This window comes from Podarcis filfolensis, assembly GCF_964270895.1.
Source record: "Podarcis filfolensis genome assembly, chromosome: 8".
Lineage (NCBI taxonomy): Eukaryota > Metazoa > Chordata > Lepidosauria > Squamata > Lacertidae > Podarcis > Podarcis filfolensis.
In genome coordinates, this window is record NC_139611.1 from 18,607,180 (window position 1) to 18,621,647 (window position 14,468).

Sequence of the window (14,468 nt, forward strand, 5' to 3'; positions counted from 1 at the left end):
TCCTCAAGATGTTAAAAAAAGAAGAGATCGGCAAAGAGAAGAGCGGCTCTGTTTACAGACATTTGCTAACACATCCATCATCATCGTGGTTACTTTGCGCAAGCTGCCACCGGCCCTTGCTTCATTTGCGGCAGAGAACCTGAAGAGGATTGTTTGAACAAGCATGCTCACCACTCATCCAAAAGCATCTATCTTCAGCAACGTACAACAAGAAATCCCTCGAAGCCACGGCATGTGTAATCTGTGTAACTAACTGCTGTTGGAATGACCGATGCACCATCAGCAATCAGACTCACTGGTTTTAGCTAGGAACCTGCGTTTCCCAGCCTCAATGCTCATAATGGCACTTATCAACCAGACAATGCATTTACGAGGAGCTTTTCATAGCTGCAAATTATTATACTAAAAATTAGGATATCTGCCCCAAGGCTGTTTCATCAAGGACAGGACACTGGATTTATCTTCATTTGCAGAAGAACTGATATGCCTCTCTCTTTGACTGAACTGTTTTGTGTTTTTCACTCTGTTGGAGCCTATATTTTGTTAAGGGACGTGTTAACTGCTGGGGGACCAGCATGCCTACTGGAACTGCTCAATGTCAGCTTGGCCTCAAGATTCACTTCACAGCATCACACTGGATAAATCCAATGAGAGGGCTCCTTAGAACGTATTGAACACTTCCAGAGTGATCAAAGGGCTTTGATATACACAATTCTCAGTCATTCTTACCTCACACCTATGGAGTCAATAGTCCAGTCAGTTTCTCAGCAGTTCTGTGCCTCAGCGGGCGGATGCCCTTTTTAAAGCTTCCCCCCAATGGAGCCAGATTCCAGATTTCTTTGTAGCCTGGGATAAGGAAATGGAGCCTGTTTTATGGCACCCAAAACAGCTTCTTCCAGCTAACCCTGGGATCTTGACAAAGGGATAGGGCCACTGCTCCATCACCTCCTGGGGGAAAGGCTGTAGCTCGGTGGTAGAACATTTGCCTTGAATGCTGAAGATTGCATTTTCAATCCCAGCATCTCCAGGTGGGGCTGGGAGAGACTTCTTGCCTGGAGAGCTGCAAACAGTCAATGCAGACTAGATGGCTATGGACCAGACTGAGCTAGACGGCTCAATGGTCCAACTCAGCATAAGGCAGCTTCCTAGGTTCCCCTTTATATATACTACTTGGGAAGCAGCCAGGATGTTCCATGAGGTCTCCAGGACCTGCAAACAGGCCAGCAACTTCTCCTTTGTCACCAAACCCACTGTTGTTGTTGTTGTTTAGTCGTTTAGTCGTGTCCGACTCTTCGTGACCCCATGGACCAGAGCACGCCAGGCACCTCTGTCCTCCACTACCTCCCGCAGTTTAGTCAAACTCATGCTGGTAACCTCGAAAACACTATCCAACCATCTCATCCTCTGTCGCCCCCTTCTCCTTGTGCCCTCCATCTTTCCCAGCATCAGTGTCTTCTCCAGGGAGTCTTCTCTTCTCATGAGGTGGCCAAAGTACTGGAGCCTCAGCTTCACGATCTGTCCTTCCAGTGAGCACTCAGGGCTGATTTCATTAAGAATGGATGCATTTGATCTTCTTGCAGTCCATGGGACTCTCAAGAGTCTTCTCCAGCACCATAATTCAAAAGCATCAATTCTTCGGCGATCAGCCTTCTTTATGGTCCAGCTCTCACTTCCATACATCACTACTGGGAAAACCATGGCTTTAACTATACGGACCTTTGTTGGCAAGGTGACGTCTCTACTTCTCAAGATGCTGTCTAGGCCTGTCATTGCCCTTCTCCCAAGAAGCAGGCGTCTTTTAATTTCGTGGCTGCTGTCACCATCTGCAGTGATCATGGAGCCCAAGAAAGTAAAATCTCTCACTGCCTCCATTTCTTCCCCTTCTATTTGCCAGGAGGTGATGGGACCAGTGGCCATGATCTTCGTTTTTTTGATGTTGAGCTTCAGACCATATTTTGCACTCTCCTCTTTCACCCTCATTAAAAGGTTCTTTAATTCCTCCTCACTTTCTGCCATCAAGGTTGTGTCATCTGCATATCTGAGGTTGTTGATATTTCTTCCGGCAATCTTAATTCCAGCTTGGGATTCATCCAGCCCAGCCTTTCGCATGATGTATTCTGCGTATAAATTAAATAAGCAGGGAGACAAAATACAGCCTTGTCGTACGCCTTTCCCAATTTTGAACCAATCAGTTGTTCCATATCCAGTTCTAACTGTAGCTTCTTGTCCCACATAGAGATTTCTCAGGAGACAGATGAGGTGATCAGGCACTCCCATTTCTTTAAGAACTTGCCATAGTTTGCTGTGGTCGACACAGTCAAAGGCTTTTGCATAGTCAATGAAGCAGAAGTAGATGTCTTTCTGGAACTCTCTAGCTTTCTCCATAATCCAGCGCATGTTTGCAATTTGGTCTCTGGTTCCTCTGCCTCTTCTAAATCCAGCTTGCACTTCTGGGAGTTCTCGATCCACATACTGTTTGAGCCTTCCTTGTAGAATTTTAAGCAGTATTCTTCCCAGTAATTTTGACATTGGTAGTCTGTCCTCTTACTTGCTGTCAGGGGTGCCGACTTGGCCCCCCGATTGTGGGTGCCCAGTGGCACCTGTGATGTAACGTGATGTCATGACATAACGTTACATTGGCGCCACAGCAGTGCTTCCAGGGCCTCGGAGGTCATGTTGGAGGCCTCATGAGACCTCTGATGCCACTTCCGGTTTCTACCGGTGGTCACTTCTGAGGCTTTGCATGTAGAAACTGGAAGTCGTATCAGAGCCCTGTGGTGTGGGTGTTGAGCACCTACCAAAAATTTGTGTGCACCCTGGCACACAGGGACCCCTAGATTGGCACTAGTGCTGGCTGTCATCTTGGTTTGACTCACCAGCTCCCCAGGCAGGTCCCCATACCCAGCAAAGAAGTCAGGGACTATGGAGGCCAAGAGATAGCAGCGTACCCAAGACCAACAAATAAACATATGGTAGATTTATGATTGAAACGGAAGACTTGATGGACCATGGTTAAGCTCCAAGCACCATGCAGACAGAAGACATTGTCATTATTTATTAATTTATAGACTGCACCACTCTAAACTGGAGCAGTATATCTACTGTGTATATGCTGTCCCAGTTATTCAGGGACCTATCCCAGGGGCCCTTCACAACAGACAGGCAAGAGGTGGGACGTTCCCAACTGAGCCTATTTACTCACCCCAAGAGAAAAATGGCAGGATCTCCCTCAAACGTTACAGTTGTTCAGCAAAACGCATGAGGCCAACACAACGTACACAAGGTTACAGTTATTCTGCTATGCTAAGCAATCCTTCCTCCCCCTCCTAAAGTAGGTTTCGGTGATAGTGGCTGTAAAGATATCTAATGCTTCAGTATTTAAGCTGATTAAAATAAAGAAAAGACTGTCAAAGCAGGATATTAACTAGGATTGTGGCTCAAACAATGGTCTTTGAAGGCTCATCTATTAGGAGCAGACAAAAGGCACAATTCATTTGACTTGAAAAATAGCTGTTATTACCACCAGATTTTAAACTTGTTATTTAGCTAGAATTAAGCTGAAAATGAATCCTTTACGCACAAATCTCGATTCAGACCATCAGGAAAGCATCTTGGGCTGGCATGCTCCTTCCCCCCCACTGACACCCCTGCAACACACACTCTCACCCCATTCTCAGTGGCTCTAACCACACTTTGCTAAGACATCTGGGATCCAGCAATAATGGTTTGCAAGTCCACTTCAAAACCATGATTTGGAGGTTAATGCTAACCACAGTTTGCCCTGCTCAGACACCACAGCAAGCTATGCTTACAACAACGTGCAAATGGAGAATGAAACTGGTCCACCAAAAAGGGGAAATTCACAAGCCTATGGCTTGCTCCCAATCCTTTAAACGAAACTCAACACAAGTTGCTTCCACACTGGCACTATTAAAACCACAAACCCACCCACCCCAAGCTTCTAACCTTACAGCAAAATTGGTACTATATGCCATGATAAGCTGAGTTTCTTCTGGACTCAGTACAAAAAGCACCAGCGAGCTAACTCTGCCCATCACCCGTTGTATCCAACTGCAGCCTTATCTGCTTGGTGTGCAAGAAAACAGCATAAGGCACATACAGGAAGAGCACTAGTCAAGTAATTCAGTGTTTCTCAGCCCATTTGAGCTTGGGGTGAGGTTTCCTGAGTTCATTGCACCTTTTGTGTTCTCCCGCCCCCTGGCAACATCTTTTCCCACAAGTGACAATGCAGAGATCCTGGCAGACAGGCAGGTCCATACAAGCTGTGGGGAGCCAGGACTTGTGGACTGGACATGAATCTCAAAACTGGCACTAGAAGAACAGAGCAGGATGTTTCTGAACCCTCCCTAAAGAGAGACATTAAAATAAAGCAACAAGCTTGCAAGAACAATGCTCTTCCCTAATCAGGTGGGGACAGGGCAGTTGGGATGCAGTGATGGCGGCAAGTTTGGAAGCAATAGGCTGCAGCTAGACTGCTAAGTGGGAAACCATATAACATCAACATCACCAGAGCTGAGAAAAGGGTGTTAGCTGCTGATTTGCTCCAGAGCCAAGTTTAAAGGTACTGCTGGCAACTTTCAAGGCCATACACAGATTGGGACCACGCTATCTGAAACAATGGCTCCACCTGTGTATATCTACCTGCACACCACAGTGATCAGAAGAAGCCCTCTTGGTCCTGCCTCATCCTGCTGATCTTTATCTAATGGCCACTTGGAGACAGGCTCTCTTCACTGGCACCTGCTTTGCAGAATGGACTCTCTCTCGATATCCAGGTGACAGAATATATACAGTATTTCATTGACTAGTAAAAACTCCTCTTCAGTTAGATTTTCCTGGGCCTTTGTTACATTTTACCAGTTTTTACTGGCCCTTAGATACCGTAGATGCAATTTTAAAGAACCGTAATGCTGTTTCATATGTTTTAGACTAGAGGATCATCTGCTAAAAAGGTTTATATTCTGCCAGGAGTATGTAGGCTATTAAGAGTACATGTTTCCACAAGGATAAATTTATGTCTGTTTTAAACTTTTTTTTAGTATTCATCTATGAAATTCATTCATGAAATAATATCCAAATATTTTTCTAAAAACAAATAAACAAGTTTTGTTGCACACCACATTGTTAAATTCTGGTTTAAAAGCAGTGTATAAATTATTTTAGCAATAGATATATTTAACCGGCCTGTGCCTTTGGCAGGAAAGGAGGAAGGCGCCACCTACCTCAAGGTCCTATTCCTCACTGGAACTTTATTCACACATACTTTTCATAGCATCCTGTGCCAGGAGTGCCAACTTGAATAAAATATTGGTGGGGGAGGGGGCAGCCAGGTAAGACCCACCCCACAAAATCAATCACATGACACGGTGCATGCACACCATTTGAATGGCAATGCCCATCAACTTTGGGGGGACCCAGTCCTATTAAATATTTTATTGGGGGGATTGAAGCCCCCTTGGCCCCTAGGAGTTGGCTCCTGTATCCTGTGCTCTCACATCTCAGGTTGCCCCACAGCTCCTACTTTCAGCCCCCACAAGGGGGGGGGGAAATCACATCATCAAGATCATCGCAACCTTCTTCTCTCAAACTTTTCATTGTCATTCCTTAACCTTCGTCTTTCTATTCAGAATTCATCACCTTCGACAATTAGACCAGCTTCTGCTTCACCTTAAATGTCAACTGTGTCGTCTTTCTTCTCTCCACTCACAAATCCAACACAGTCTGCTTGTCATTTTACCTTCAGAGTCTATCTCCCACTTTAAAGCTCAACTTCTCTGTGAAGTCATTCCACACAAACCATTAGTTTTTGTAAGAGATGCAGGGGGCACTAAGACCACATATGGGTAATGGAACAGTATGCATATATATATCCTCCCCCTCCATTGACTTTTCAATTTTCAGCTCTTTGGGGAAGGGATTTTTCTGTGTTCGTTAATCTGTAAAAGTGCCATGCACTGTGATGGCATAATAATGGCATGCATTTTACACAGCAGGGTCACAGAGTTACACTTGTGTCCTGTTTGTGGGCTTCTGGTTAATCACTCTGAGAAAAGAAAGTTGGACTAGATAGGCCTTTAACCTGTTCTCGTGCACAAGGGCTTTCTGGCTATATCTCAGAAACACAGGCTCTTGTGGGTCACTTTTTAAAACCCACACACCCTCATATAGGGGTGAGTGGGAAATGGAAGTAGGAAAACGGATATAAATTAGGGTCACTAACAGAATAGCATCTTAGGCTGTAAAGCGTGACATGCAGGAGTCGATAAAACCTGCTGCTAAGAGCAGAATAGAAAGCAATAAAATTGGCAGCAAATGGTTTTTGTTTTTTTTAAAGTTATTTTAAAAAGTTCAGAAGTTGCAAGGAAAGTCAAAGAAAGAAGAATGTACAGGTCCACCCCATTATCCAAGATAGTGCCCAGAGTAATGAGGTTTCTGGGGCCCAGGCAAAAAAAAAGCAGTAAGGTTGTTTCGGAAGTCTTGAAGAAAGCATTGCAGCAGACAATAGAAACCCAAGGCTTGACTATTGGGAGCATGAACACCACCTTTGCACTTCAGGGCTTTCTCATTAGCAGAACCTGGTCCACTTTGTGTGAAATAAAGGTTCAAAATAATAGAGTAAATGTAGGGCAGATCCTCAAACCCTTTTCAATTCCTGAGCTTTCGAACACACACACAGTCAATGTGTTCTCAAAATTTTCCAGGGCTGACCGGAGACAGTTTTGTACCTTAAAGGAAAAGTTCTCTCCCTCCCTCTCTCTCTCTCTCACACACACACTGCAGAAAGAGGAATGTCAGACTTTCTGTAGAAATCACTGCCTAAAGCAACTACAGTGGTACCTCGGGTTACATACGCGTCAGGTTACATACTCTTCAGGTTACAGACTCTGCTAACCCATAAATAGTACCTCGGGTTAAGAACTTTGCTTCAGGATGAGAACGGAAATCGTGCTCCGGTGGTGCGGCAGCAGCAGCAGGTCCCATTAGCTAAAGTGGTGCTTCAGGTTAAGAACAGTTTCAGATTAAGAACGGACCTCTGGAACGAATTAAGTACTTAACCCGAGGTACCACTGTACTTCATGCTAAGGTCTATAGTGAACAGTGCCATTTATTTCACCAAGTTCTAACCCTTAAGGTTAGAGTGTAGAGGCTCAGCAATGATAATCTGTGTTGGAAATTTGGTCACCATATCCTAGGTGCATCCAGCACAGGAACACAGGAAGCTGCCTTATATAGAGTCAAGAGACCATTGGTTCATCCAGCTCAATACTGTCTGTACTGACGGGCATCAATTCTCCAGGTTTCAGACTGGAGGCTCTCCCTGGCGTAATTGGAGATGCTGGGGATTGAACTTGGAACCTTCTGCATGCAAGGCAGATTTCCTACCACTGAGCTACTGTCCTTCCCCAAAGAATGTTCCCATGGCTCTGCCATTGTTTCAGGGCAGCTAGGTCTCTCGGCTAAGTTTCTAGACAAGAACACACGTAGGACTGACAGGGCTTTACTCGCCAAAGCACAGTGAGATGACTCAGCCATTGGCATTTTGGAAACTTCTGGCATCTCGAGAAGGGGTCATCCCCACTTTTTTACAGTTTGGCAACAGTTGCACAGCCTGCTCTGCTGGTAGCTCTAGCCAACTTTGACTCATCACGATTCTTGTACAGCTGCAGGAATTAGTGCAAACACAACCCAGAAAAACTCAAGACTATGTGAGACTTACAAAATGCACACAGTATAGCGAGAGTTGTGGATGCAGAGAGAATACCAGACTCTAAAGCCCCAACTAGATAGTTCAACCTTCTTAAAAGGATTGAAACACTTTATTTGAAATCTGCCTGGGTAGGACTTATCAGACAACCGGATATTGCAGAGAAAGGCTCAGAAGTCAGAGAAGCCAAGAAAATTCAAGGCTGTCACAGCCCCTCTCTTAACTCAAAGTTTGGAATCCTTTTCGTGCCGGAAATGTAATGCTTCTCCACCCACCCCTCTATTTCTTGCTGGGCCTTGCATTGTCTGCTAAATATACCAACAAATTTTCCTTCATCAACACCTTCAAGAAGTTTGAATGGCATCCCCTGCCCATTCCAGGAATCTGACCAATTTATTATTTAAGGCGGCATGCCCATTCCTCTCCCCTTTGGACAGCCTTGCTTCCAGGAGTAACGGGGACTTATTTCAGTTTGGTGTATTAAATTACACAGCTGTCTTTTATGTAATAGTCATTTAAATAATAATAATAATAAAACCTCTAGCTGCCGTAGCTGGATGAAACTTTTGCTACAGGACATCCCCAATACGAAAGGTTTCTCTATCCAGGGATGGAGACATACAAAACAAGGAAACAGAATCAAGGCACAGCAACCCCCAGTCCTGCTCCAGATCATTTTTCATAGAATCACAGAATTGTAGAGTTGGATGGAATCTAGTCCAACCCCCTGCAATGCAGGAATCTCAATTACATCATACATGACAGATGACCATCTAACCTCCGCTTAAAAATGTCCAAGGAAGGAGAATCCACCACCTTGTCCATTCCATTGTTGAACAGCTCCTACTGTCTTAAAGTTCTTCCTGATGTTTAATTGAAATCTCTTTTCTTGTAACTTGTAGCCATTGGCTATCACGTCTCCTCTTGTTGTTGTTGTTGTTTAGTCGTTTAGTCGTGTCCGACTCTTCGTGACCCCATGGACCAGAGCACGCCAGGCACCTCTGTCCTCCACTACCTCCCGCAGTTTAGTCAAACTCATGCTGGTAACCTCGAAAACACTATCCAACCATCTCATCCTCTGTCGCCCCCTTCTCCTTGTGCCCTCCATCTTTCCCAGCATCAGTGTCTTCTCCAGGGAGTCTTCTCTTCTCATGAGGTGGCCAAAGTACTGGAGCCTCAGCTTCACAATCTGTCCTTCCAGTGAGCACTCAGGGCTGATTTCATTAAGAATGGATGCATTTGATCTTCTTGCAGTCCATGGGACTCTCAAGAGTCTTCTCCAGCACCATAATTCAAAAGCATCAATTCTTCGGCGATCAGCCTTCTTTATGGTCCAGCTCTCACTTCCATACATCACTACTGGGAAAACCATGGCTTTAACTATACGGACCTTTGTTGGCAAGGTGACGTCTCTACTTCTCAAGATGCTGTCTAGGCCTGTCATTGCCCTTCTCCCAAGAAGCAGGCGTCTTTTAATTTCGTGGCTGCTGTCACCATCTGCAGTGATCATGGAGCCCAAGAAAGTAAAATCTCTCACTGCCTCCATTTCTTCCCCTTCTATTTGCCAGGAGGTGATGGGACCAGTGGCCATGATCTTCGTTTTTTTGATGTTGAGCTTCAGACCATATTTTGCACTCTCCTCTTTCACCCTCATTAAAAGGTTCTTTAATTCCTCCTCACTTTCTGCCATCAAGGTTGTGTCATCTGCATATCTGAGGTTGTTGATATTTCTTCCGGCAATCTTAATTCCAGCTTGGGATTCATCCAGCCCAGCCTTTCGCATGATGTATTCTGCGTATAAATTAAATAAGCAGGGAGACAAAATACAGCCTTGTCGTACGCCTTTCCCAATTTTGAACCAATCAGTTGTTCCATATCCAGTTCTAACTGTAGCTTCTTGTCCCACATAGAGATTTCTCAGGAGACAGATGAGGTGATCAGGCACTCCCATTTCTTTAAGAACTTGCCATAGTTTGCTGTGGTCGACACAGTCAAAGGCTTTTGCATAGTCAATGAAGCAGAAGTAGATGTCTTTCTGGAACTCTCTAGCTTTCTCCATAATCCAGCGCATGTTTGCAATTTGGTCTCTGGTTCCTCTGCCTCTTCTAAATCCAGCTTGCACTTCTGGGAGTTCTCGATCCACATACTGTTTGAGCCTTCCTTGTAGAATTTTAAGCATAACCTTGCTAGCGTGTGAAATGAGTGCAATTGTGCGGTAGTTGGAGCATTCTTTGGCACTGCCCTTCTTTGGGATTGGGATGTAGACTGATCTTCTCCAATCTTCTGGCCACTGCTGAGTTTTCCAAATTTGCTGGCATATTGAGTGTAGCACCTTAACAGCATCATCTTTTAAAATTTTAAATAGTTCAGCTGGAATACCATCACTTCCACTGGCCTTGTTATTTGCAGTGCTTTCTAAGGCCCATTTGACTTCACTTTCCAGGATGTCTGGCTCAAGGTCAGCAACCACACTACCTGGGGTGTACGAGACATCCATATCTTTCTGGTATAATTCCTCTGTGTATTCTTGCCACCTCTTCTTGATGTCTTCTGCTTCTGTTAGGTCCTTACCACTTTTGTCCTTTATTATGGTAATCTTTGTACGAAAAGTTCCTTTCATATCTCCAATTTTCTTGAACAGATCTCTGGTTCTTCCCATTCTGTTGTTTTCCTCTATTTGTTTGCACTGCTCGTTTAAGAAGGCCTTCTTGTCTCTCCTTGCTATTCTTTGGAAATCTGCATTCAATTTCCTGTATCTTTCACTATCTCCCTCGCATTTTGCTTGCCTTCTCTCCTCCGCTATTTGTAAGGCCTCGTTGGACAGCCACTTTGCTTTCTTGCATTTCCTTTTCATTGGGATGGTTTTCGTTGCTGCCTCCTGTACAATGTTACGAGCCTCCATCCATAGTTCTTCAGGCACTCTGTCCAGCAAATCTAAATCCTTAAACCTGTTCCTCACTTCCACTGTGTATTCATAAGGGATTTGACTTAGATTGTATCTTACCGGCCCAGTGGTTTTTCCTACTTTCTTCAGTTTAAGCTTGAATTTTGCTATAAGAAGCTGATGATCTGAGCCACAGTCAGCTCCAGGTCTTGTTTTTGCTGACTGTATAGAGCTTCTCCATCTTTGGCTGCAGAGAATATAATCAATCTGATTTCGATACTGCCCATCTGGTGATGTCCATGTGTAGAGACGTCTCTTGTGTTGTTGGAAAAGCGTGTTTGTGATGACCAGCTTGTTCTCTTGACAGAACTCTATTAGCCTTTGCCCTGCTTCGTTTTGATCTCCAAGGCCAAACTTGCCAGTTGTTCCTTTTATCTCTTGATTCCCTACTTTAGCATTCCAATCCCCTATAATGAGAAGAACATCCTTCTTTGGTGTCACTTCTATAAGGTCTTGTAAGTCTTCATAAAATTGGTCTATTTCAGTTTCTTCAGCACCAGTGGTTGGTGCATAAACTTGGATTACTGTGATGTTAAAAGGTCTGCCTTGGATTCGTATCGAGATCATTCTATCATTTTTGAGATTGCATCCCAGTACAGCTTTCGCCACTCTTTTGTTGACTATGAGGGCCACTCCATTTCTTTTATGGGTTTCTTGCCCACAGTAGTAGATGTGATGGTCATCCGAACTGAATTCGCCCATTCCCGTCCATTTTAGTTCACTGATGCCCAGGATGTCAATATTTATTCTTGCCATCTCATTTTTGACCACCTCCAACTTACCTAGGTTCATGGTTCTTACATTCCAGGTTCCTATGCAATATTTTTCTTTACAGCATTGGACTTTCCTTTCGCTTCCAGGCATATCCGCAACTGAGCGTCCTTTCGGCTTTGGCCCAGCCGCTTCATCAGCTCTGGATCTACTTGTACTTGCCCTCCGCTCTTCCCCAGTAGCATGTTGGACGCCTTCCGACCTGAGGGGCTCATCTTCCAGCGTCATAACTTTTATATGCCTGTTGTCTTTGTCCATGGAGTTTTCTTGGCAAGGATACTGGAGTGGCTTGCCGGTTCCTCCTCCAGGTGGATCACGTTTGGTCAAAACTCTCCACTATGACCTGTTCATCTTGTGTGCCCTGCTCGGCGTAGTTCATAGCTTCTCTGAGTTCTTCAAGCCCCTTCGCCACGGCAAGGCAGTGATCCATGAAGGGGAGGCAGTGATCCATGAAGGGGAGTCTCCTCTTAGTTTCCTCTTTTCCAGCATAAACATACCCAGTTCCCTCAACCATTCCTCATAAGGCTCCAGGTGTGGTCTGATCAAAACAGAATAGTAATATTCATTCATTCATTGAATTTATAAACCGCCCTATACCCGGAGGTCTCAGGGCGGTTCACGAAAAAAGATCACAATACAGTGGTACCTCCGTTTCCGATCTTAATTTGTTCCGGAGGTCTGTTCTTATCCTGAAGCCGTTCTTAACATGAGGTGCGCTTTTGCCAATGGGGCTTCCCACTGCGCGCGTGCCTTTGGTGTGCAACTTCCACTCACATCCCGGGGCAAAGTTCACTTCCAGGAGCATCTACTTCCGGGTTAGTGGAGCTGGTTACCTGAAGCATTCACAAGGAGGATGGTATGTAACCAGAGGTATTACTCTATATAAAATCAAAATCAAAACAATAATCCAATAACGCGCCCCCCCAAAAAGAGCCACATTTTAAAACTTCCCTTGATCAGGACACTATACTTCTGTTGATTCAGCCTAGAATAGCATTAGGTTTTTTTGCTGCTACATCACAGTATTGACTCATGTTAAGCTTGTAGTCTACTAAGATCCTTTTCATATGTACTACTGGCAAGCCAGGTGTCCCCCCATCTTATAGTTGTATAGCTGGTTCTTCCTGCATACATGCAGAATCTTACATTTGTCCCTATTGAAATTCATTTTGTTCGTCATTTTGTTGTTTCTTTCACTGGATAATTTATGCTTGTCCTGCTCAATAAGGAAGTCACGTTTATAGTCCTCATGGGTACAGGGGTCAAACTCCAAAGCACAGATGCTTCCACTCACCTATGTAAGATGCTCGGGTCTCACCAAGCAGTTCAAAAATTAAGGAACCTTCACAGCAGTTTCCATTTTTATTACACATACCTCAAACACACCCCAATTAGCAGGAAAAGGAAGAATTGGATATATGCAGCTCAGAACATGAAGCTTTTTCAGAACAGTACTCAGTAGCTGTGAGAGTTCCCATGACACACCTAAAAGCATTACTGAATTGTAGAAATGAGAAAATTTGCAACAGCCACTGCCAACTTTATCTATAGATGCAGAGTACAGGCTGTATTGTCTAGTTGTTCGTATATCCATTACATTCTTTGCCTGCTGCATGCACATGGTACCAGGTAATTTTCTCCACAAGCACACTACCAAAATGAGTCAGTTAATCTTTTGAGATGCCATGTGTTGCTTTTCCTTTAAAACTGCAACACAGAAACACGAAAAGGCTGTTTATATTAGGCCAGACCCAGTACCCAGTCAGCAGGTCTAACTAGGCCCACCAAACTTCCTCATTTGGTCCATGAGGTGTCAGGTGTGCACCAGGTAAAGCTCTCCATCTTGCCCAGTATTGTCCGCTCTGGCTAGCAGCAGCAGCAGCTCTCAGGCACTTTCCCGTCACCTGATCATTTAAAAGTCAAATTAATAAGGGAACCCAAGATATGTCTCTCTGTAAAAATCAGATGCCAGAGCCAAGATACTCACCACCCCACTTCAATAAGAAGTAAAGACATACTCACTTATTTATTATAAATTAAATTCAGATGGGGGAAGTGAACCCACAACAAACACCATGCAAAACTTTTCTTACAATGGTGAACTTGAGCCGGTCACTATCTCAGCCTAACCTTCATTACAAAGCTATTCTGAGGACAAAAGGTACCTCACCTTGTATGCCTTGGAAGAAGATGGGATATTAAGTGGAATTATAAAATAAATAATATTCTCCTTATTGGAACTTGCTTGTTTTACAGTCCGACATACTTCAGTTTAGAGTGTCTGTAGGGAGCCAGACATACAGATGTGAGGCCTAAAACACTCCCTTTTGAGGGGAGCTTCTCATTTTCATAGGTGAGTAGGTGGGTCAACCCTGAGATCCAATATTGGGCCATTCTCTTTGTGAGAGACTAACTCCTTTATTAAATATATTCTTGAAGGCTACGTCCTCACAAAGCAACATACAAACCAGAGCAGGGCAAGTTATAAAGATATGGCATCCACATTGCCAAGCACAGAAAAAAACTTTTAACAAGCTGCTCTGTAACTCGCAGGCTAATTAGAATCTCATGTTAAACACAGCATTGAAGAGGAAGGTCCTCAATGCTGACCTAAACAACTGGCTACACAGAGCAAGGTGAGGACGTCGGGTCCAGGATCACCATCAAGAAGGCCCCACTTCTTATGCACAACTGACCTTAAGGGTAGGTACCGAAGGTCCCTTGACTCAGGTTGGCAGCGGGGAGTATCCACTAGGCCCACCAGACCTCCTCATTTGGTCCATGAGGTGTCAGGTGTGCACCAGTTAAAGCTATAGTTCAGTGGAAAAGGGAGGGGGCAGCTGATTGGCAGTATATGCAAAACTCCATATAATAATATCAATGATATATTATGTACACCCCACCCATCTGCAGGCCGTCCTTCAAATCACCCCCCAAACTAGCCCACTTCTTTCTCCAACCCCCCATAGCATCTATCAAGGTGCGTATGAAAACAAGAACCAAGTTTCATAACAAATATAGACGGGA

The 14,468-nt window shown here is 44.4% G+C and overlaps 1 protein-coding gene across 1 annotated transcript in view; it reads right to left on the bottom strand.

The window, feature by feature from the left end:
- Nucleotides 1-14,190, bottom strand: part of LOC310769539 (uncharacterized protein C1orf159) — a 35,265-nt gene extending 21,075 nt beyond the window's left edge. The window contains exon 1 of the mRNA XM_083629013.1: nucleotides 14,138-14,190. The gene's annotated coding sequence lies outside the window, so the exon portion shown is untranslated. The remainder of the gene's footprint in view (nucleotides 1-14,137) is intronic.
- Nucleotides 14,191-14,468: the final 278 nt, after the last annotated feature.